Raw genomic sequence first — 23,395 nt, forward strand, 5'->3', positions numbered from 1 at the left:
TTCCGTAACAAAATAAAACCCCCAAACCCTACTTCCAACCGCATAAAATAGTGTCTATGTGACATGTAAATGATTTCTTGAGCTGGCTATATAGGTCAAGTTGCATATATTTTAAAATAATTTACATCTTATCAGTATATATATCTTTTTCAATGAAAAGTCCTACTGAATGTTTTAAAAACAAAAAGACAGAAAGAAGGAAAGAAAGAAAGAAAGGAAGAAGAAGGGAAGAAAGAAAGGAAGGAAGGAAGAAATCAGGGAGGGTTTCCTGGAGGAAGTGACAGTGAGGGAAGCCCTGAGGAATGAGTAGGAATTAGCTAGGTAGAGGCTCTGGGTGAGGGCATTCCAGGCATTAAGAGAACAGGATGTTCAGAAGCCTGCTGGCTTGAGAGCTCATGGTGCTTCCCCCGCAAACTGGCAAGATTTCCTTATGGCTGAAGGGGTTTGTGTGGGGGAGGGAATGGGGTTGGATCAGCAGGCCTGGTAGGCCAAGGAAGGATTTAATCTCTAAGTTCCAAACAATGGTGGTATGGAGGCCAGGGGGCTGTGATTTGCCTTCAGAAAGATTATGCAAGATGCAGAGCCCAGATAGGCTTGGACAGGGGCAGGGCTGTTGGAGCAGTGAAGACACTTGTGCAAATCACCTGGGTGAGCGATTACAGTGGCCTCCACCAGGGCAGTGGAGAAGGAAGGAGAGACATGGACAGAATTGAGGGTTGTACAGATGTAGTGTTCACAGGGCTTGGGGAAGGAAGGGCAAGGATGTTGCCTTCTGCTGCTTCCAGCTCTGGTGACCAACGAGATAAGGACACGGATGTGGGTGGCGGGGCTTATTTGGTGGTGGTGGGGTAGAGCCTCCCCGTATATACCCAGGGCTCCCTGCTTCTCCAGGTACACGCTTCCTCCATTGCCATCCTATCTGCCCCATTGCCTGCAGCCCAGGGTTCCCATTCCAAGAGGTCCAGAGCCCTGGAAGGTCCAGAGCTGAACTTAAGTCCTGGTCTTGTCTTCATTTACCCTGAATTCTCCCTGACACCTAGCCCAATTCTTTTCCTGCTTGGACCCCAGTATGCTCCTCCGTAAAATGATAGGCAGATACACAGAATTTCCTACATATGGTTTGACTGTAATGGACCCTCCTTCCTTAGTGTGGTGGGTGTTATAAAATGCCACCCAGACCCCCCACTTCAGTGAGAATGGGCTGCCCCAGATGCTGGAGGAGGGCTGCCAGCAGATGGCTGTCAGCTGTCAGTCTCCTTCTGGGAAGTCACATACATCCCTTCCTGGGCAGTCCACAGGCCACGACTGATTGATGTGGGGACGTAACGGCTTGGCCATCTCAGCCTGATTTAGGACCACTCTGCAGGGCTGTTCTAGCTCAGAGGTGCCCATGGGAGCTTTTTCTTCCTTTTTCATTGATTGTTCTACCCACCCATGCACCCATCTAGCCACCCTTCCCTCCTCCCTCCCTCCCTTCCCTCCATTCTTTCATCCATCCATCCATCCATCCATCTCTTTTGTCAATCCTTCCTTCCTTCCATCCATCCATCAACCCTCCCCTCTACTCATCCCACCCTCCCTCTTCTTGTTCCAGAAAGCATTCATTTCCTCCTCTGTAGAATGGGATAATAACTACTCTGCCATGTTTTGAGGAGAGTTCCCTGAAATTATGCACACAGTGTTCCTGCAGGTGCTAAAAGTGTGTACTTGCTGCTGCAGGCGTCATCAGCTCCTGCCCGTCTCAGCAGTCAGACACATGCCTGCTCATCCTCCATGGCGGGGACGTCTGGGTCCTCAGGCCTCCAGGGTCCACCGCTGCTCTTGGTGGTTGAGTCTGCAGCTCCAGAGTCAAAGGGCTGGACATAGGGCTTGGGCTCAGAGCCTGTGGGGAAAGGAGGGACAAGGTGTCACGGCCGAGTGGGAGGCCTGAAGAGTCAGGGCCTGAGTGCTGCATCTGGGCCTCAGTTTTCTCATCTGTAAAATGGGATGGCAGGGGAGGAGGGTCCCCATGATCTTTTTTTTTTTTTTTTTTGGCCACATCCTGTGGCTTGTGGGCTCTTAGTTCCCTGACCGGGGATCGAATCCAGGCCCTCGGCAGTGAAAGAGTGAGTCCTAACCACTGGACCGCCAAGGAGTTCCCTTTTTAAGCCAGCATACACGACACCACTCATGCTGAGCCTGGGACAGACATTTCTATTCAATCCCAGGGCTCTTTCTTCCTGAGCCATGGTCCCCTCGGAACGCTTCCCGCTGCATCATGTTGGGAAGCCGTCTCCAGCTGATCTGAGTTAGCTCATGAGATGAAATCGATTTGTCATGCCTGCTCTAGCAAGAAGCCCTCATTTGCCAGCATGGGTCCCTAAAACCAAATGCAAGTACCCAGTGCCCACCTTTAGAGGGTCTCTAATGGTAGAACTTCAGGCTGTCTCTGTCCCTATATTGTACTTTGAGTTCCAGGGACCCCTGGGTGGCATGGTATAGAGGAGAAAACAAGGGGTTTGGGGTCAACTAGACTGTGTCCTTGCCCGGACCTGCCCCTGATGGCTGCACACCTTTGGGGAAGTCACCTCTCTGCGCCTCAGTTTCCTCACCTGGAAGGTGGGTGTGATGGTGCCCACCTTTCAGGGCCCGATGCTGGGGTGCTTGGTCACCTTCCTTCCCTCCAGGTCAGGAGGGTGCCCTGGCTTGATCTCGGGTGTTGGATGGAGCCTTTTGCCGAGGGAGAAACAGGCACCCCCGACTCTCTCCCCCTGCCCCTTACACCGCAGCTAGAGCGCGTCACCCCTGCGTATCTGAATCCCCACGGAGGTTACGCACCGCCTGCAGGAAGAAGGTCAAATGTCTTGGTCCAGCCACTGGTGTCCGCCAGGATCTTCCTCCTGTGCCTTGTCCCTGCCGCTGCAGGACCCACTGCCTAAGAGCCCCCCATTCCTGTCGTAGGGCCGCCTGCCTAAAGACCTCATCCTATTCGCTCCAGAAACCTTCGTCCACGCGCCCCCCCCCCCATCTACGGTGCCTCTCTCCTGTGCACTGCATTGCACTGCACTGCGTTGTACTGCACTGCACTGCGTTGCCTTGGCATCTGGACTCCCTTCGCTCCTCCACACCCCCTGCAAAAACATCCTGGGTCCTGCTGCAACCAGGGAGCTGAGGGGAGAGTGCTGAGGGGAGGTGAAGCTGGAGGATGTGGGTGAAGGTGGAGGCGAGGAATCCAATGGAGGTTTGAACAGCACGTTTGCGGTAAGAGCGATAGCAGCTTCAGGAAGGGCCAAGGTGGGGGTGGGGAGAGGGATGGCGATGCCTTTGGACAGTGGCAGTTAGGTCCTCATCCATTCCTTAGCTTGGGTCCCCTGTGGCTGGGGGACCCCATGTCTCAGCTCGCTGGGGACAGTCCTAGTTTATGCTACCAAGTCAAGTAATGATTACCAGTAGCCCACTGTCACCCTCCAAAGGGTACAGGTGGGGTGATCTATTTTGTGGCCACTCTGCCTATGACCATTGCAGCTGGCAGAGGGGAAGGGGTGAGGCTGTCCTTTTCTATCCCAACATGGGGTGAGCTGTCTGTACCCACTTCTGTTCCTTCTCCTCCCAGCTGTGTAAATACAAACACTGCCCCAAGTTTTGGGGGTGCTGACAGGTGTATAATTTGGGGAGCCTTCTTTAAGACAACGAATACAAAATTGTGAATGCAAAATTGCTGGGGCTTTTGGAAGGTAGCAAGAACAGCAGAAAATAGCCAAGGCAGAAATAAACACATTTCATAAACAGATGAATGAAAAGGTATCACATGGGCATAAAAGACTCAAGGAGTCTGGAAAACATCTTGGCAATTCTTCAAAAAATTAAGCATAGAGTTGCCATACGACCCAGCCATTCCACTCCTAGAGAATGGAAAACATAGATACCCATACCCAAGAGATACCCATACCCAAGAGAATGGAAAACATAGATCCACCCAAAAACTTGTACATGACAGTTCATGGCAGTATTATTCTCAATAACCAAAAGGTGGAAACAACCCAAATGTCCATAAACAGATGAATGGATACACAAAATGTGGTCCATCCATACGGTGGAATATTATTCAGTCATAATAAGGAATGGAGTTCTGGGAGTTCCCTGGCTGTCCAGTGGTTAGGACTTGCGCTTTCACTGCCAAAGGCCTGGGTTCGATCCCTGGTTGGGGAACTAAGATCCCACAAGCCGCGCGACACAGCAAAAAAAAAAAAAAAGAAGGAATGGAGTTCTGACACCTGCTATACCATGAACGAACCTTAAAGACGTGATGTGACATCACAGAAGTCAGCCACCAAAGACCACATGCTATGTGATTCCATTTATATGAAATGTTCAGAATAGGTAAGTCCATAGAGGCAGAAAATAGATGAGTGATTGTCTAAGGCTGGGGAGAAATGGGAAACTCCGGGCTATGACTAAAGGATACAGATTTCTTTTGGGGGTGATGCAAATGTTCTAAAATGGATTGTGGTGGTGGTTGCACGACACATGGCTTGTGGGATCTCAGTTCCCTGATCAGGGATGGAACCCGGACCTGGCAGTGAAAGCGAAAGCGCCAAGTCCTAACCACCGAACCGCCAGGGAATTCCCATCGCTGCGAATATTCTAGAAACCATCACTACTTTCCCAGCTACTCTCCCAACCTGGTTGAGGGCCTCTGTTCCGCTGCCCTCATTCAACCTTGCATCTCCCGTGAGGCAGCTTCTATGACTCAGGGAAATATAGGACACGACAAGCGGGCTGTGAAGGACGAGAAAAGCCAGATGCGGGGTTGGGTCCTGGAGGCTGATGGGAGCTTAGAAGGGGAGGGGAAGCCGCCTGGAGGAGCCATCCCGTCCCTCAGCCGAGGCCCCAGGGGGCCTCAGGAGAGGATGAAGGGTCTGTCTGCTTCCCTGGGCAGGGACCTCACAGAGGCCTGAGGCCTCCTGCAGCCTGTAGAGGCCAGAGGCAGAACCTTATGCCTTGCATCTGTGACCCTCAGAGTCTGGGATCCAAAGGTTAAAGGTGAGAGTCCAGGCCTGAGTTTATTCTTTGCATGGAAGCTTCTGACCCAGGAACAGGCCGGGCTTGACCCTGATGACAGGCTCCATTCTGATCTCAGTGTCACACGTTGAGCCTCAAACTTTGTGTCACAGACTGAGCCCCTACCCCAGTGTCATAGACTGAACCTCAACCTGATGTCACGGACGGAGCCCTGACTTTGGTGTCATGTACTGACTCCTGATCCTGGTGTCATGGACTGAGCCCTGATCCTGGTGTCATAGACTGAGCCCTGATCCTGGTGTCATGGACTAAGTCCTGATCCTGGTGTCATGGACTGAGCCCTGATCCTGGTGTCATGGACTGAGCCCTGATCCTGGTGTCATGGACTGAGCCCTGATCCTGGTGTCTTGGACTGAGCCCTGATCCTGGTGTCATGGACTGACTCCTGATCCTGGTGTCATGGACTGAGCCCTGATCCTGGTGTCATGGACTGAGCCCTGATCCTGGTGTCATGGACTGAGCCCTGATCCTGGTGTCATGGACTGAGCCCTGATCCTGGTGTCATGGACTGAGCCCTGATCCTGGTGTCATGGACTGAGCCCTGATCCTGGTATCATGGACTGACTCCTGATCCTGGTGTCATGGACTGAGCCCTGATCCTGGTGTCATGGACTGAGCCCTGATCCTGGTGTCATGGACTGAGCCCTGATCCTGGTGTCATGGACTGAGTCCTGATCCTGGTGTCATGGACTGAGCCCTGATCCTGGTGTCATGGACTGAGCCCTGATCCTGGTGTCATGGACTGAGTCCTGATCCTGGTGTCATAGACTGAGCCCTGATCCCGGTGTCATGGATTGACTCCTGATCCTGGTGTCATGGACTGAGCCCTGATCCTGGTGTCATAGACTGAGTTCCCATCCTAGAGCCACAATCTGAACCCCAACCCTCCCACCCGCGCTCCAATCTCAAGCTGTCAAGGCCAAACTCTTTGTTTTCCTTCCTCCTTCTGTGTCCCCATATCAGTGTCTTCCCAGTCTTCCCAGTGACCCTGCCAGAGACCCGGAGATGAGCCTTGCCTCCTTACTACCCCTCAGGACACCAAGCCCTGTCAATTTCACCTCCCCGACATTTCTCTACTCCATCCTCTTTTCTTTTTGCCTCTGCTACTATCTTAATGTCAGCCTCCATTATAGCTCTTCCTACACAACCACAACTCTTGTTGGGATTTTCCTGCACAAACAATAGCCAACCACAATTGGCTTCTTCTGTTGCAGTAGCTGGTATGTCTTCTTGGCATGACATTTCAGAGAGTCACTCCCCTTCCTCTGGTCCTTACCCCTGGACTCCCCTTAGAATGACATTCGAGCCCTTTTCAGTCTACCCTCTCAACTCCCCACGCACACCTGAGCCCCTAACTCAGTATTCTCCTGTGTGCCCCTGTGCTGTTCCCACCACCCTTTTCCACTCTTCCTGCCTTGGCAGCCGAGGACTTTTTCTCTGATCCTCTGCAGACCGTCTTAGCCAGAAGACTTTGGATTCGTCTGCACCCCTTTTCTACTCCCTGTTGTACTTTAACTGGCTTACTTGTTCGCTTCTAGACCAGGAGTTTCCCAGGCCAAATCTGACTCAACACCTGATTTTGTAAATAAAGTTTTAGTAGCACACGGCCACACCCATTCGTGTCCGTATTGTCTGACTGCTTTCATGCTACAACTGCGGAGTTCAGTAGTTGTATCAGAGACCATATGACCTGCAAATCTGAAGACACTTACTCTCTGGCCTTTTACAGAAACGGTTTGCTGTCCCCCGCTCCAGATCGTGAGGCAAGTTCTGTATCCAACACACTTTTACACCCCCAAGTCCCAAGTGGTAACATCTTACATGTGTGGATCAGTTCCAATATGCCTTGCCTTGTGCTAAGCCTGTCGTGTTCTTTGCATTCTTCTATCCTCACAACAACCCTCTGAGTTCCCACATTATGGAAGGGGAAACTGGCTCAGAGAGATGTACTGACTCATCCAAGGTCGTACTGGACTGGCAAGAGTCAGAGTTGGGATGTGAACCCAAGTATTTCTTGCTCCAAAGCAAGGGCTCACAACCACAGAGCTATCCTGTGGTGAGCAGATGAACGGATAGATGGGTGAATATATGGTTGGAGGGAAGCGTGGACGGTGGTATGGATGAATGAATGAATTGTTGAATAGATGGACGAGTGGTTGGATAGTTGGCTAGCTGGCTGCCTGGCTGAAGGGAACGTTGTCTGGCTGGGTGGTTGGATGAATGGATGGTTAAATAAATGGATGGATGGGTGGTTAGATGGATGGATGAGTAGATACTTAGATGGATGAATAGTTGGGTGGTTAGACGGATGGATGGGTGGATGGATGGATGCATGGATACGTGGATGCATGGATGGATAGTTGACTGTCTGTCTGGTTGAACGGATGAATGGGTAGGTGGTTGGATGGATGGACGAGTAGATGGTTAGATGGCAGTGATGCATTACTTGGTATTCTGAGGGGATGAAGAGGGGAGAAACGTAGATAGAAAGAGGCAGAATTGTGGCAGAGAGGCCAGGCAAGAAGGACACCAAGTTGAGACACAGAACGCACACATTATATATACACTTATTATGTACCAGGGAATGAGTGAAAAAGTATGGCCGAAATGGGTAATTGAGCACCTGAGGGGAAGGGCCAGTGGGGCTCTGCCCCAGGGAACTTCCTGCAGGTCCCAACCCCACTTCCATAGTCTTGTCTGCCTCTCCAAATCCACTCCATTATTTTCCCAGGAGGTTCCATCTGGTGCCCAGGCAGCCAGTTACAGAGGTTAAGAAGGACACAGAAAGGCGAGAGAATGGAAGGACTCGGTGAGGGAGTCCCTCTCTGCGCCCCACCCCCATGCTGCTCGCTAAGGAGCCACCTCCCAGCCTGTATTCAAGTTCTAGGCAGCCTCTTCCCACAGCAGCCCCTGCAGCATCAGCCATAAAAGGGTTTAAGAGTTCCCACTGGTTCCCACAGCTCATCCCCAACCTGTCGGCCTATAAGTCACAGCTTCAACCTTCCCGGGCAGGGAGACGGGGGGGCTGGGCGGCCAAGAGTGGGTAGACCTTCGTAAGGATCTGGGTCCCAGGTGGGAACCGAGGCTGATACCCTAATTCTCTAACATTACCATCCACTGGTGGATTAAAAAACCCTCCCCAAGCCCTCCAGCTGCCCACACTGGTAGCTTTGTTCACTGGTCAGAACACACCACAGAGGTAGCCTCGAGACACACCTGGTTTCAAATCCTGGCTCCCTCAGCATGTACTTGCCGTGTGACCCTGAGATCATCACTCCTCCGTTCTGAGCTGAACCTCACAAGGGCTCAGTAACTGGCAGCAATTCCCACCATTACGACTGCTCTTCCGTTGCATCTCAGTCCGCACGCCACCGTCTCCCTCCCCAGCCCCAGCCTCCAGGTCCCCCGATTCTCGATATTCCAGTCTCCTCCAGCACAGTGCCTGGCGCACGACAGGTCCTCAACCAGAGCGTACGTAATGAACAAGCTAACGAATCTTCTTATTGACTGCTCTCCTGCATGGAAACTCATTCGTGAACAAGTACTCGGCTTATGCAGGGGGTACAGGGGGCTCCTATCACACTATCCCCCGTGCCCCATGGCCTTGGACACCATCTGGCTATCTTCCAGGACTAAACTCCTGCCGAGATGTAAGAAATGCCTTTTTGCAAAAGCAATTCACCCAGACCTTGGGGGATATGATACAAGGGTCTCTCCAGCTGCCACGTAGTAAACTGAAGTCCTGGGGGGGATATGATACAAGGGTGATATGATACAAGGGTCTCTCCAGCTGCCACGTAGTAAACTGAAGTCCTGGGACCCGGGGGCTACCAGCCAATGTGTGTGTGTGTGTGTGTGTGTGTGTATGTGTGTGTGTGTGTTCTAGGGAGGTGTCTACCAGAATTTCTGGAAGTCTCAAACCTCCTTCCTTTTGCTGCCTCTCTGAACCTCTGTCCTGCAGCCATCCTGGAACAACTCGCATCAGGAGCCCCCAGGAAGCCACCAGGCTACCCCGGTTCTAGGGTGGATTCTCCTTCTACAGATTTACCTCCCAAGACAAGATCCTGGCTGAGCCTGGGGACACGTTTCCTCTGAGACAAGAGGGACCCCACAAGTCTGTGATGTTCTGTTGGGGTCCCAGGGAACCAGAGATCATGAAATTTGGGGCTGGTTCAGGCAGAGTCTGTGCCCCTGGGCCGAGGAAAGGCTTGGGGTGGGATGGTTGGGCAGGTTGTCCAGGGAGCCCTGCCTGGGTGGCCGGTACCCACTGCTCACTGCCTGCCCCCTTACCTCTCTTGAAGGCCCACCGCTTCAGCCAGAGCTTGGAGAGGGCCGGCCAGGTGTGGTTGAGCGCTGAGCTAGCCATGGGGGCCGTGTGTGCGAGCATGTGAGTGAACAGCAGGATGAAGAAGGCGATCGGCTGGGAATATCTGCCAGGACGGGGCTGCCAGCAAGAGGGGCGGAGCCTGTCTGCAAGGGCTGCCAGATACATCAGCTGATGGGAGCTTGGGGCTGGGGCAGGGGGGGCCCCAGGGACTCCAGCCTTGGAGGAGGCCAAGTCCTTAGTACTAACCCCCACCTCCCCTGCCTTATAGGCTTTTCACCCTGGCTGGACAAGACATTCCCAGGAGGAGCTGAAGGGTGCAGTGAGGGTTCCTCAGAAAACAAGTATAGACTGGGTCCTGAGGGGGACCTGGGTATGCGTGAATGTCTGAGTGTTTGTGTGTGTGTGTGTTTCATTGTCTCTGTGCTTTTGACAGTGTATTTGTGTGTTAGCACAGAGTGTGTGTTTTCAAGTCTTGAGTGTCAACTTGTCTATGGGGGGGTGTGTATACAAGCGTTTTAGGGTTTTTTTCCCCGGTTGCATTGCGATATAATTGACATACAGCACCGTATAAGATGAAGGTGTACAGCATAATGACTTGACTTACATATGTGGTGAAATGATTACTACAGTAAGTGGAGTTAACTTCCATCATCTCATACAGATACCAAAAAAAAAAAAAAAAAGAGAAAATAATGTTTTCTTGTTGTTGTTCTGAGGAGAACTCTTAGGATTTACTGTCTTAGCGACTTTCAAACACACCATGCAGCAGTGTTAACTATAGTCACTATGCTGTACGTTACATCCCCAGGACTTATTTATCTTATAACTAGAAGTTGATACATTTTGACCCTCTTTATCCAATTCCCCCACCCTCACCCCCTGCCTCTGATAACCACAGATCTGATCTCTTTTTCTATGAGTTTGGTGGTGGTGTTTTTTTTTAATTTAATTAATTAATTAGTTTATTTATTTATTTTTGGCTGTGTTGGGTCTTCGTTGCTGTGTGCGGGCTTTCTCTAGCGGTGAGCGGGGGCTACTCTTCATTGTGGTGCATGGGCTTCTCATTGCGGTGGCTTCTCTTGTTGCGGAGCATGGGCTGTAGGTGCGTGGGCTTCAGTAGTTGTGGCGCATGGGCTCAGTAGTTGTGGCTCGCGGGCTCTAGAGTGCAGGCTCAGTAGTTGTGGCCCACGGGCTTGCTTGCTCCGTGGCATGTGGGATCTTCCCAGATCAGGGCTCGAACCCGTGTCCCCTGCATTGGCAGGTGGATTCTTAACCACTGTGCCACCAGGGAAGTCCCTGGTGGTGGTGTTTTCTTTTAGATTCCACATCTAAATGAGATCACACAGTATCTGTCTTTCTCTGTCTGACTTACTTCACTTAGCATAATGCCCTCAAAGTCTATCCATGTTGTTACAGATGGCAAGATTCCCCTCCTTTTTTTATGGCTGAATAATATTATCCTCGTAGTTTAAAAATCTCTGTGATCGTGTGTGTGTGTGTGTGTGTGTGTGTGTGTGTGTGTGTGTGTGTTTATCTGAATGCCCATCAGTATCTGTGGGGTTGGGTCTACATGACTCATCTGGGACTTGGGGAGATCTGAATCCGGTATTTGTGGGGGGTTTTGTATCTGCCTGGGTTTCTTTGTGTCTACTTTTGTGTCTTTATCTCTGTGTGCATCTGTGTGGGTGCCAGCCAGCGCCTGTCTGTACAAGTGCTGCCGCCTGGTGGTGGAAGCCTCCTTACTTGCATTTTCACTAATGCCTGAAAAATTCCTGGCTGTCCCTTCTCTCTTCAGTGACCTCTCATCCTCCACCCTCCCTTCTCAAAGGGTTAGCCACAAGTCTGTCTTTACCTATACATACCTACTCGACTCCATCATCCACTGAAGTCTTTTTTTTTTTTTTTGCGGTACGCGGGCCTCTCACTGTTGTGGTCTCTCCCGTTGCGGAGCACAGGCTCCGGGCGCGCAGGCTCAGCGGCCATGGCTCACGGGCCCAGCCGCTCCGCGGCATGTGGGATCTTCCCGGACCGGGGCACGAACCCGTATCCCCTGCATCGGCAGGCGGACTCCCAACCACTGCGCCACCAGGGAAGCCCCACTGAAGTCTTATTTCCATCCCCTCCAGTCTTCTAGCTCTCTCTGGGGCTAAATCTAATGGGCACTTTTCAGTTTCCCCTTTACTGCACAAGTATGACCACTTTCTTCTTGAAATCCATTCCTCTCATGCCTTTTCTTCTTCTGTCTGCTCCTTCTCAGTATCCCTTCCTGACTCGGCTGCTCTTCCTTTCTCTGCCTGACCTTTAAACTCTGTGTTCCCAGGGCTCTGTCCTTAGCCACTTCATGGTCTCCCCACTGGCCTTGGTGACCCCATCTGCACCTCTCTCATCACTTCCGCCATCCTATTATGAGTAGGTGGCCTCCAGATCTTTCACTCACAAAAAGATATAAAAACACACACTCTATACACCAACACCATCCAATACACTTCCCAGTGCATGTAGACAATGGCAAACGTACACACGCAAATAGTCAGACATATGTTCACACACACACACACAATTATACACAAACAGCCACATACATACATAGAAATCCAGATACCAGCTCAGGGAGATTTAAAAACTCACCTCCTCTGCTGTGCTCCAGGGTTTAATTCCTCATCTCCCACCACATACTTTTCCCTGGACAGACTACAGATGCCTCTTGGATCTTCCAGACCTTTGGGTGGAGAGCAGATATGAGAACTTCAGGGAAATTAAAAGCAGTGAGAAGCCAGGAGGGACCTCCATCAAACTGATGGCAACAAAGACAGGGACCCAGGAGCTCAGGAACAGAGAAACACAGTGAGTCAAGCACAGTTAGCAATGGAGGCTTGATTAAAAATCTTGTGTTAAAAATACAACAGGGATACCTGTTTCTAACGATGGCAGGCTACCTTACTGCAGATTCACCTTTCCACCAGGGTAAATCCAGCTAAAAAATCTGGATAAAAGCAGAAGAAAAAAAAAAAACACCCTCAATTTGAAGGCATTGGCAGCCAAGGTTTGAGGTGTCAGAATCCTAGAGAGGTGAGGTAGACATAATGCAATGCTGGGTGTTTTTTTTTTTCCCTTACAAGCGAATCGTTGATATAAATGCAGTTCTTTTTTTTTTTTTGTGGTACGCAGGCCTCTCACCGCTGTGGCCTCTCCCGTTGCGGAGCACAGGCTCCGGACGCGCAGGCTCAGCGGCCATGGCTCACGGGCCCAGTCGCTCCGCGGCACGTGGGATCCTCCCGGACCGGGGCACGAACCCGTGTCCCCTGCATTGAGCAGGCGGACTCCCAACCACTGCGCCACCAGGGAAGCCCTAAATGCAGTTCTTAAGTGTGAAGCAGACCAGAAAGGGGCTGAGAAACTGAGTGTAGCTTCTGGCAATCTTCTGGGGCTGGAGAAATAGACATTGGAAGTCAGGGCTCACAAAGAGGAGAGAGCTGGGGTCACCAAAGACTATACCCTAGGAGCAAGGGGAGACCAGAAATGGACCAACCTTCACCCAGACCAAAATCCAGGTTCAAGTCAGCTTCATCCCTGATTAAAGTCACCTGCATTTACTTTCACTACCTTCCAGAAGCAAAAAGTAAAACCTCTCTGGAGGGAAATAACACCACGAAGAACCACCAATGACATCTACAGTCTTTCATAAACATTATCAGGCATTCAATCAAGATTGAAGCACAACAGAAGATAGAATCTCGTGACCTAAAATCAGAAGAAAACCGACAATAGCAACAGACCCACAGAAGATACAGATACTGCAGTGAAAAGTACAGCAGAATGTGGCACAGGGATGGGTTGGTCTGGTGTAAAACATCACGGGGAAGAGATATTTCCAGGTATCCTCTCCACGGGCAGTATCAAGGGTACCCACTTAGTGGAAAGTTCTGATATATAGCCATCCCTCAGTACCTGCATGGGATTGGTTCCAGGACCTGCGGTGAATACCCAAATCCTCAGATCTTCAAGTCCCATCGCTGGCCGTCCGCATCTACGGATTCAACCAACTGCAGATCATAAACATAGCACGTGATCCGCAGTTAATTGAGTCCACAGGTGCAGAACCTGTAGATACGGAGGGTTGACTATGTAGTGAGTAGACGTGGGAGGTGACTTCTACTGTGGTTAACCCCCCAATTTCTCTTATTTCACCAGGGCCAGAGTGGACCATGGTGTTGCTCGAGTACTAGGTTAGGAACCCGTGGTTCCCACCTTGAGCTGTCGAGCTGATTGTGATGTTGTGGGGAGGGGAGGAAGGCTGGGTGGATTTGCATGTGTGGGAGTCATTAGAGGCAGAGGGCCAAGTGACCTTGAATGTCTCAGGTTAAAGTGTTCTGATTTTACTGTGTGTCTGTGCCAGAAGGAGGCTCTGATGGCATTTACCACTTGGATTGCCTCCTCTAACCTGACGCTAGTTCCTGTGAGTTGTAAATAGCCCCTTGGCCTGCCAAAGGGTGGTCTTCTGGTCCTGGATGGTAATAGTAGAAAGAGCTGGTGGAGAGTTTGAATGGAGGTGCAAGATATGGAATGTGTTCCATCTTTTTTCTTAAAGATTCTCTTTTTGATGTGGACAATTTTCTAATTTTTTAAAATTTTATTATTATTTCTTTTTTTTTTTTTTTGCGGTACGTGGGCCTCTCACTGTTGTGGCCTCTCCCGTTGCGGAGCACAGGCTCCGGACGCGCAGGCTCAGCGGCCATGGCTCACGGGCCCAGCCGCTCCGCGGCACGTGGGATCTTCCCAGACCGGGGCATGAACCCGCATCCCCTGCATCGGCAGGCGGACTCTCAACCACTGCGCCACCAGGGAAGCCCTATTATTATTATTTTAAAATTTATTTTATTTATTTTTAACCGCCTTGGGTCTTCGTTACTGCGTGCGGGCTTTCTCTAGTTGCGGCGAGCGGGGGCTACTCTTTGTTGTGGTGCGCGCACTTCTTGTTGCAGTGGCTTCTCTTGTTGAGGAGCACGGGCTCTAGGTGTGTGGGCTTCAGTAGTTGTGGCGCACGGGCTTAGCTGCTCTGCGGCATGTGGGATCTTCCTGGACCAAGGATCAAACCCGTGTCCTCTGCGTTGGCAGGTGGACCGTTAACCACTGCACCACCAGGGAAGTCCCTGGACCATTTTTTTTTTTAAAGTCTTTATTGAATTTGCTACAATATTGCTTCTGTTCTATGTTTTTGGCTTTTTGGCCACGAGGTATGTGGGATCTCAGCTCCTGACCAGGGAATAGAACCCATACCCCCCCTGCATCGGAAGGCGAAGTCTTAACCACTAGACCACCAGGGAAGTCCCAGAATGTGTTCTACCTTTATAGAAGTATTTGCCATCTTGGCAAGGATAGCCTCCATATTGGTGAGGGCATCTGTCATCTTGGTGACAGTCTCCACCATTTTAGTGAGGTCTTTTACCATCTTGTTGATGGGGGCTGCCATCTTGGTAAGGGTACCCTTGGTAAGGGTACTCTCTTGACACAACGGTGTCCTGACCCCTAGAAAGGGCAGATTCCAGGGAAGCCTCCAGGACAGCGTCCCATGAATCCATTGATGAACCCAGCAGAGATTGGCTGAGGCAAGAAGAACCACCCAGCTGACCCAACAAGTCATGAGCTAAACAATTGGATGAAGGCAGTCAAAAGATACAAACTTCAGCTGTAAGATAAATCAGTACTACTAGGGATGTAACGTACAACATGATAAATATAATGAACACTGTTGTATGTTATACATGGAAGCTGTCAAGAGAGTAAATCCTAAGCATTCTCATCACAAAAAAATTATTTTTCTATTTCTTTTTTTTTTTTTTTTTTTTTGCGGTACGCGGGCCTCTCACTGTTGCGGCCTCTCCAGTTGCGGAGCACAGGCTCCAGACGCGCAGGCTCAGCGGCCATGGCTCACGGGCCCAGCCGCTCCGCGGCATGTGGGATCTTCCCGTTCCGGGGCACGAACCCATGTCCCCTGCATCGGCAGGCGGACTCTCAACCACTGCGCCACCAGGGAAGCACCTTATTTTTCTATTTCTTTAACTTTGTATTTGTATGGGGCTAAGGCATCTTTGTTCACACAGTTGGGAAAACTCAAAGAGCTGGGGTTCCATGGGCATCTCTTTTCGTCTCTCTGTGGTCTTTTCTCATAGTCTCTTCTGCATGTCATCCTCAGGGAAGCCAGATTTCTCACTTGGAGGCTCAGGGCTCCCAAGCGGGGGGAGAGAGAGACAGAGAGAGAGAGAGAGAGAGAGAGAGAGATAGCCAGGTATAAGTGGCCTTGTCCTTTATGATCTCACATTGCTTCTGCTAGACTTTATTAGTTGAGGGACCCATGAAGGTCTGCCCAAGTCCAGGCACAAGGGACTCCACCTTGATTCCACCTCTTGATGTGGAGAGGAGAGATTCTGGAAGAGTGTGTGGGCCTGGAGTCCGTGTGGGCAGGTGTAGGGACAGGCTAAGAGGATGGGTATGGGGAGGGGGTGCCAACTAGGGGGCCAGCTGTGGGGGTCATGCCAGTCTAAAGGCCAGGGATGAAGTAACAGCAACCCAAGCCAACATTTAACAAGAGCTTGTGTTGTGCCAGGCTCCAGTCCAACAGTTTTACATCAATAGCTCGTTTAGTCTTCTCAGCCACTCTACGGTGGGATGGTAGTAGTGACACTTCCATCACTCCCATTGTCCAAATGAGGAAACCGAGACACAAGGAGGGTAAGTAACAAACATCTTAAACACAGCCTCTTCTCAAATCACCTCCATCCCCTCATTTGAGTGGAAATCAGCACCTTGTCCTGGATTCCCTCTTAGCCTGAACCCCATCGAGAGCCACCAAATGGTCCCCAAGTCCTGTCCCCGGTCCTCCTCCTGCATCTGTATCCTTCTTGCCCTGACCTGGTCCAGCCACCTTCATCTCCTGAGAGGGTCTCCCTACCCCCAGTATATCCCCTTCCACCCAGTTGCTTCTCCATGGGGGTGTGGTCCCAAGGGCTCTTCTAAAATGAACCTCACTGCTGTGTTCCGATGCTTCTGTGGATGCTAAAACCCCACCCCTCTTGAGGAAGAGCCCACCTCAAGCAGAGTCCAAGGAGATGGTCGCCATGTTTTTTACAAGTCTACCCCACATACTTCATAGAGATTGAGACCCACCATTAGTCCCTCTTTCTAGGTGTGGCACAGAAAGTTCCTGAGGTTGCACACTTGTGGCATGGGCAGGGATTGCTCAGGGAAGCCAGGTTTGGGGACAGAGACAGAATAAGAGAGAACAGGCGAGGCTGACAATGTTTCAGAGCACCTACTGCATGCCAGGCACTGTGCCATGATTTCACATGCAAGGTCTACAACGACCCTTTTACAGAGGAACAAACGGAAGCCCAGAGTGGTGACAGTGGTGTCCTGACCAACACCCCTCCCTGGAATGTGAAACTTACATGTCAGAGACCTGCCCCAGACTATAACTGATGGGAAAAGGGGAGCTCCAGGGAGGATTTGAATTCACTGTTAAAGGCAAAGAAAGATTCGATTTTGTGATGGAGTTCCTCTGCCGTTTAAGTCAGTATTGAGTGCTGTGTCGGGGGCTGGGGGGCCAGGGCGCATGCGGGGAATGTCCCAGACTAGATACACTGATGGGTTTGCGGTTGACATTCCACTGGTGCTTCAAGGTCCAGTGAAAAGCCTGCCTCTGCCGGGAAGCCTTCCCACAGGGACTCCCTTGCGGTGGTGACCAGGGAGCTCAAAGGGGGCTGGGAGTAGGGATGGCATTCCCTTGGCTGTCACTGGTTGTCAAACCCTTTCCTTAGAACCGCGGGTGACCCAGCCAGTGGAATTCTCCGTGGACAGTCCACTCTCTGAGTGCGGGCTTCAGGGCCTTCCCCGATGTGCCCCCTAGGCTAACCCCACCAGCTCCATCGTCCCTGGCCTCAGCCGTCCAGTCCAATTCACCCTCTCCTGGCTGTTCCCGGGCCACCCTCCCTGACCGCAGAGTGCCTGAAACCCACCTGATGGCCTTGTTGGCACCCAGGGCAGGGAGGAAGCTGCAGGCCTGGGTGTGCCCTGCAGAAACCACAGCCTTCCCCACTCCACCTCGCCCCACCCCTGGCAGCTGGGGGAGTGAGACTCCCCTCGGTGGGCCACCGGGAGGGCTCCAACCAGGAGGGCTGCCCGGGGGGAGGGTCCTCCTTCTTGGATGACCTTGGAAGATCAGGGTGAGGCTCTCCTCAGGACTGGCTCTCAGACCTCAGTCTTAAGCGGGAATTTGTTTTGAATGTCAAACTCCCCAGCGCCACGCTTCGGATTCTGTTTCAGGGAGGTCTGGGACCTCTCTCTTCACGCCAAATCTCTCGTTTAAGAAGCAAAGCGCCCCTGGCGACTCTGCCACGGGGAGCCTGATCCACCAACCCCCCCCCCCCCCCCCACCATTCAGCCCCTGTCCCTTGTTCCCTGTGCAGACTTTGGTTACAAGGGGCTCCATCTTTCTGTCTGGCTTTGTTGCCCATCGTGGACCCCACCCCCCTGAGGTATAAGTTCTTGCGACCACAGACTTTTGCAGAAGGGCAAGCAGCCTCCCCCCGCCCACTCGGGAAGCGGGCTGACCGGAAGGTGGACAGAAATCCTGGATGGTCTGTCTGCGGCCCCTCAGGCCTCCTCCGCAGACCCCACTGCCGCTCTGCCCCCGTTGGTCCACCTGTCCCCCACTCCCCAGTGATTGTCACTCACCAGATGGAGCCTTGCCCTCACCGCTGTGGGTATCCAGCTTGGCTACGAGCTCCTGCATCCTCCAGGACCCATGGCTTGGGCTTTGAGCCTGGGGGGGAGCATCTGTGGGCCAGAGCCCAGGGTAAACCACAGGGTGACCCAACTCTGCCCTAACTTCCTCTTCCACAATCGCCGCCTGCCTGGCTGGCTGACGCCTCCACTCGCAGCCGGGGGCTGAGGCCAGGGTCTGCGTACAGCACAGGACTGGTTTTAGAAGAGGGAGCCCTCCTCTTTCGCCCAGACCTGTGCATGCAGGTGTCTCGAGGAGCTGGGGTAGGGGACGGGGCGGGGGGGGGGGGGAGCCTCAGAACCCTCCCCCCACCCAGACAACTTCCTGCGGAACCAACTGCCGAAGAGGTACGGGGTGCTGGGGCCTCACCCGAGCACGTGGGTACACACACAGAGATGCACGGGGACACACCAGTCATGTGGATTCACGGAGACACAGGCACTCGTGCACACCCATGAACAGGCACTGGCGTGTGGGCACACACGAGGTTACATGGGGCACATGGGTCCCCATGGTGTGTTGGTAAAGGGTTACCAACCACCTCTCTTGACCACACACACAAAAAGAGCCATGATGTGAGCATTTGCAGATCCCTGTGGTGTAAATACTCCCATCGTGGCTGATTTCAACTGCCAACCTGATGTTGTTTGGTGTGGGGTTACGAAGAGATGCTCAGACTTGCCTCCCGCACGCCCCTGGAGTGGGTACCCAGGCAAGTGGATTCTCTTGGAGAGACACGGGCCCCCAAACTCGCAGGTGCGTAGATAACCGTGGGTCTCGAAGACATGGGGGTGTGCAGACAGAGCGGTCTGCCTGCAGACACACCTGTGTGCGTGCAAGGCACACCTAGGCTCTTTTGCACTCAGAGACATGTGGGTGCATAGGCGCACACAACATAGTCATGGAGAGCCCGGGAACCACTCACGTGGGGACACACACCTGGATGCTGAGGCTAGAAGGAGCCTGTGACGGGACATGCGGGGCCAGCTGTCCTGGCTCACAGGAGCCTGTTCTTAAATGTTTAGGAATTTTGCCAGCAAGTCGTTAAAGACAGGCATCATAAAAATTTAATGATATGAATTTATGGTTAAATAAATTCTGTTCAGAACAAAAGTAATGACCACTAAATCCATCACCTCGTACTTAACGCCACTGAACTGCACGCTTCAAAATGGTTAAAGTGGCACATTTTTGGTCACGCCGTTTTACTGCAATAAAATAAAAGCTCATCACTTCCTAATTATTTTGCTACATTTTTCTCTTACTTATGCTCTCTTTTTTTTTTAAACATCTATATTGGAGTATAATCGCTTTACAAGGGTGTGTTAGTTTCTGCTGTACAACAAAGTGAGTCAGCTATATGTACACATATATCCCCATATCCCCTCCCTCTTGCGTCTCCCCCCCACCCTCCCTATCCCACCCCTCTAGGTGGTCACAAAGCACGAGCTGATCTCCCTGTGCTATGCGGCTGCTTCCCACTAGCTGTCTGGTAGTGTTTATATGGCCATGCCACTCTCCCACTTCATCCCAGCTTACCCTTCCCCCTCCCTGTGTCCTCAAGTCCATTCTTTACATCTGCATCTTTATTCCTGTCCTGCCCCTAGGTTCTTCAGAACTTTTTTTTTTTAAGATTCCATATATATGTGTTAGCATACAGTACTTGTTTTTCTCTTTCTGACTTAACTTCACTCTGTATGACAGACTCTAGGTCCATCCACCTCACTACAAATAACTCAGTTTTGTTTCTTTTATGGCTGAGTAATATTCCATTGTATATATGTACCACATCGTCTTTTTTTTAAACATCTTTATTGGAGAATAATTGCTTTACAATGGTGTGTTAGTTTCTGCTTTATAACAAAGTGAATCAGTTATATATATACATATGTGCCCATGTCTCCTCCCTCCCTCCCACCCTCCCTATCCCACCCCTCCAGGCGGTCACAAACCACCTAGCTGATCTCCCTGTGCTATGCGGCTACTTCCCACTAGCTATCTATTTTACATTTGGTAGTGTATATATGTCCATGTCACTCTCTCACTTTGTCACAGCTTACCCTTCTCCCTCCCCATATCCTCAAGTCCATGCTCTAGTAGGTCTGTGTCTTATTCCTGTCTTGCCCCTAGGTTCTTCTTTTTTTTTTTGGTACGCGGGCCTCTCACTGTTGTGGCCTCTCCCATTGCGGAGCACAGGCTCCGGACGCGCAGGCTCCGCGGCCATGGCTTACAAGCCCAGCCGCTCTGTGGCATGTGGGATCCTCCCAGACCGCGGCACGAACCCGTGTCCCCTGCATCGGCAGGCGGACTCTCAACCACTGCGCCACCAGGGAAGCCCGCCCCTAGGTTCTTCATGACCTTTTTAAAATTTTTTCTTAGGTTCCATATATATGTGTTAGCATATGGTATTTGTTTTTCTCTTTCTGACTTACTTCACTCTGTATGACAGACTCTAGGTCCATCCACCTCACTACAAATAACTCAATTTTGTTTCTTTTTATGGCTGAGTAATATTACATTGTACATATGTGCCACATCTTCTTCATGCATTCATCTGTCGATGGACACTTAGATTGCTTCCATGTCCTGGCTATTGTAAATAGAGCTGCAATGAACATTGTGGTACATGACTCTTTTTGAATTATGGTTTTCTCAGGGTATATTCCCAGTAGTGGGGTTACTGGGTCATATGGTAGTTCTATTTTTAGTTTTTTAAGGAACCTCCATACTGTTCTCCACAGTGGCTGTATCAATTTACATTCCCACCAACAGTGCAAGAAGGTTCCCTTTTCTCCATGCCCTCTCCAGCATTTATTGTTTGTAGATTTTTTGATGATGGCCATTCTGACCAGTGTGAGATGATACCGCATTGTAGTTTTGATTTGCATTTCTTTAATGATTAGTGACGTTGAGCATCCTTTCATATATTCGTTGGCAATCTGTATATCTTCTTTGGAGAAATGTCTATTTAGGTCTTCAGCCCATTTTTGTGTTGGGTTGTTTCTTTTTTCGTTATTGAGCTGCATGAGCTGCTTGTAAATTTTGGAGATTAATCCTCTGTCAGTTGCTTCATTTGCAAATATTTTCTCCCATTCTGAGGGTCGTCTTGTTTATGTTTTCCTCTGCTGTGCAAAAGCTTTTAAATTTCATTAGGTCCCATTTGTTTATTTTTGTTTTTATTTCCATTTCTCTAGGAGGTGGGTCAAAAAAGGATCTTGCTGTGATTTATGTCATAGAGTGTTCTGCCTATGTTTTCCTCTGAGAGTTTTATAGTGTCTGGCCTTACATTTAGGTCTTTAATCCATTTTGAGTTTACTTTTGTGTACGGTGTTAGGGAGTGTTCTAATGTCATTCTTTTCCATGTAGCTGTCCAGTTTTCCCAGCACCACTTATTGAAGAGGCTGTCTTTTCTCCATCGTATATTCTTGTCTCCTTTATCAAAAATAAGGTGACCATTTGCATGTGGGTTTACCTCTGGGCTTTCTATCCTGTTCCATTTATCTATAGTTCTGTTTTTGTGCCAGTACCGTACTGTCTTAATTACTGTAGCTTTGTAGTATAGTCCAAAGTCCAGGAGCCTGATTCCTCCAGCTCTGTTTTTCTTCCTCAGGATTGCTTTTGCTATTCGGGGTCTTTTGTGTTTCCATACAAACTGTGAAATTTTTTGTTATAGTTCTGTGAAAAATGCCATTGGTAGTTTGATAGGGATTGCATTGAATCTGTAGATTGCTTTGGGTAGTAGAGTCATTTTCACAATGTTGATTCTTCCAGTCCAAGAACATGGTATATCTTTCCATCTGTTTGCGTCATCTTTAATTTCTTTCATCAGTGTCGTAGTTTTCTGCATACATGTCTTTTGTCTCCTTAGGTAGGTTTATTCCTAGGTATTTTATTCTTTTTGTTGCAATGGTAAATGGGAGTGTTTCCTTAATTTCTCTTTCAGATTTTTCATCATTAGTGTATAGGAATGCAAGAGATTTCTGTGCATTAATTTTGTATCCTGCAACTTTACCAAATTCGCTGATTAGCTCTAGTAGTTTTCTGGTAGCATCCTTAGGATTCTCTATGTATAGCATCATGTCATCTGCAAACAGTGACAGCTTTACTTCTTCTTTTCTGATTTGGAGTCCTTTTATTTCTTTTTCCTCTCTGACTGTTGTAGCTAAAACTTCCAAAACTATGTTAAATAATAGTGGTGAGAGTGGACAGCCTTGTCTTGGTCCTGGTCTCAGAGGAAATGGTTTCAGTTTTTCACCATCGAGAACGATGTTGGCTGTGGGTTCGTTATATATGGCCTTTATTACGTTGTCTTACTCATGCTGTTGAGGTTATTTATATCTACTGAAACTGCTTGATGGAAATAGTATATAAAGGCGTTATATAATATTCCATATCTATATATCTATATAGATCTATCATCTATCTATCAAGATATACCTTTGCATACTGGACTGTATCTTTGCAATTCTGTATTTGGTGACATCACATTGGTGCTTTGAAGTTGATCGTGGTGAGGGTATTTACACCATGCAAATGGGCAAATCAGCGTCCTCCGCTTGAGAGCCAGCTGTTCGCCATTTACTAGCACACCACTGCACCTGCACGTGTGACACCTCATACATGAACGCAGGAGCCCCCCTCCCCCCACAGGACACCAGAGACACACACAGGCACAGCAGGCTCCTGGACTCCTGGAAACATGAACCTGCAGAGATGCATCCAGAGGGGGGCAGGCAAGGAGATACTAACATAGACCGCTGTGCTCATGCGCACATGGTCACACATGAGCACGTGCCATCACGCGGACACTCAGGATGGACATGAGGACATACACACAGAGTGCACACCCTGGACGTACATGGGGGCACGTAATGACTCACACACACATACATGCACACAAGGGCAGATGCTGGGCACCTGTGAGAACACACGGGGAGACACGGACACACTGGTTGTCTTGTGACACAACCCGTCCCCCCCCCCCACAAAAGCCACAAGTACACAGACCCAGGGGCCTTCAACACAAACCGTTTCTGACTGAGAACCCCGTGCTTGTCCTCTGGGACCCACACACGACGGTCCACAGAAATGTGCAAATGCAAGATACACCTGGAACCAAGGAGACACGAAGGCATACAGATTCACGTGCACGACACATCCTGCAACCAGTTGATTATTTGTTTAATGCAGCACGCATTGATTGAGCGCCTACTGTATGCTGGGCACTT

The 23,395-nt window shown here is 50.3% G+C and overlaps 1 long non-coding RNA gene across 1 annotated transcript; it reads right to left on the minus strand.

Annotated features, from left to right (window-relative positions):
• Nucleotides 1-1,759: 1,759 nt before the first annotated feature.
• On the minus strand, nt 1,760-18,295 carry LOC137222561 (uncharacterized). The gene is made up of 3 exons (XR_010942493.1): nt 18,119-18,295; nt 12,017-12,107; nt 1,760-1,882 (listed from the first exon to the last, which is right to left on the minus strand). It is a non-coding gene; the product is annotated as an uncharacterized lncRNA (long non-coding RNA).
• Between the last annotated feature and the right edge of the window lie 5,100 nt (nt 18,296-23,395).

Source organism: Pseudorca crassidens, chromosome 3 (genome assembly GCF_039906515.1).
Source record: "Pseudorca crassidens isolate mPseCra1 chromosome 3, mPseCra1.hap1, whole genome shotgun sequence".
NCBI classification, from domain to species: Eukaryota; Metazoa; Chordata; class Mammalia; order Artiodactyla; family Delphinidae; genus Pseudorca; species Pseudorca crassidens.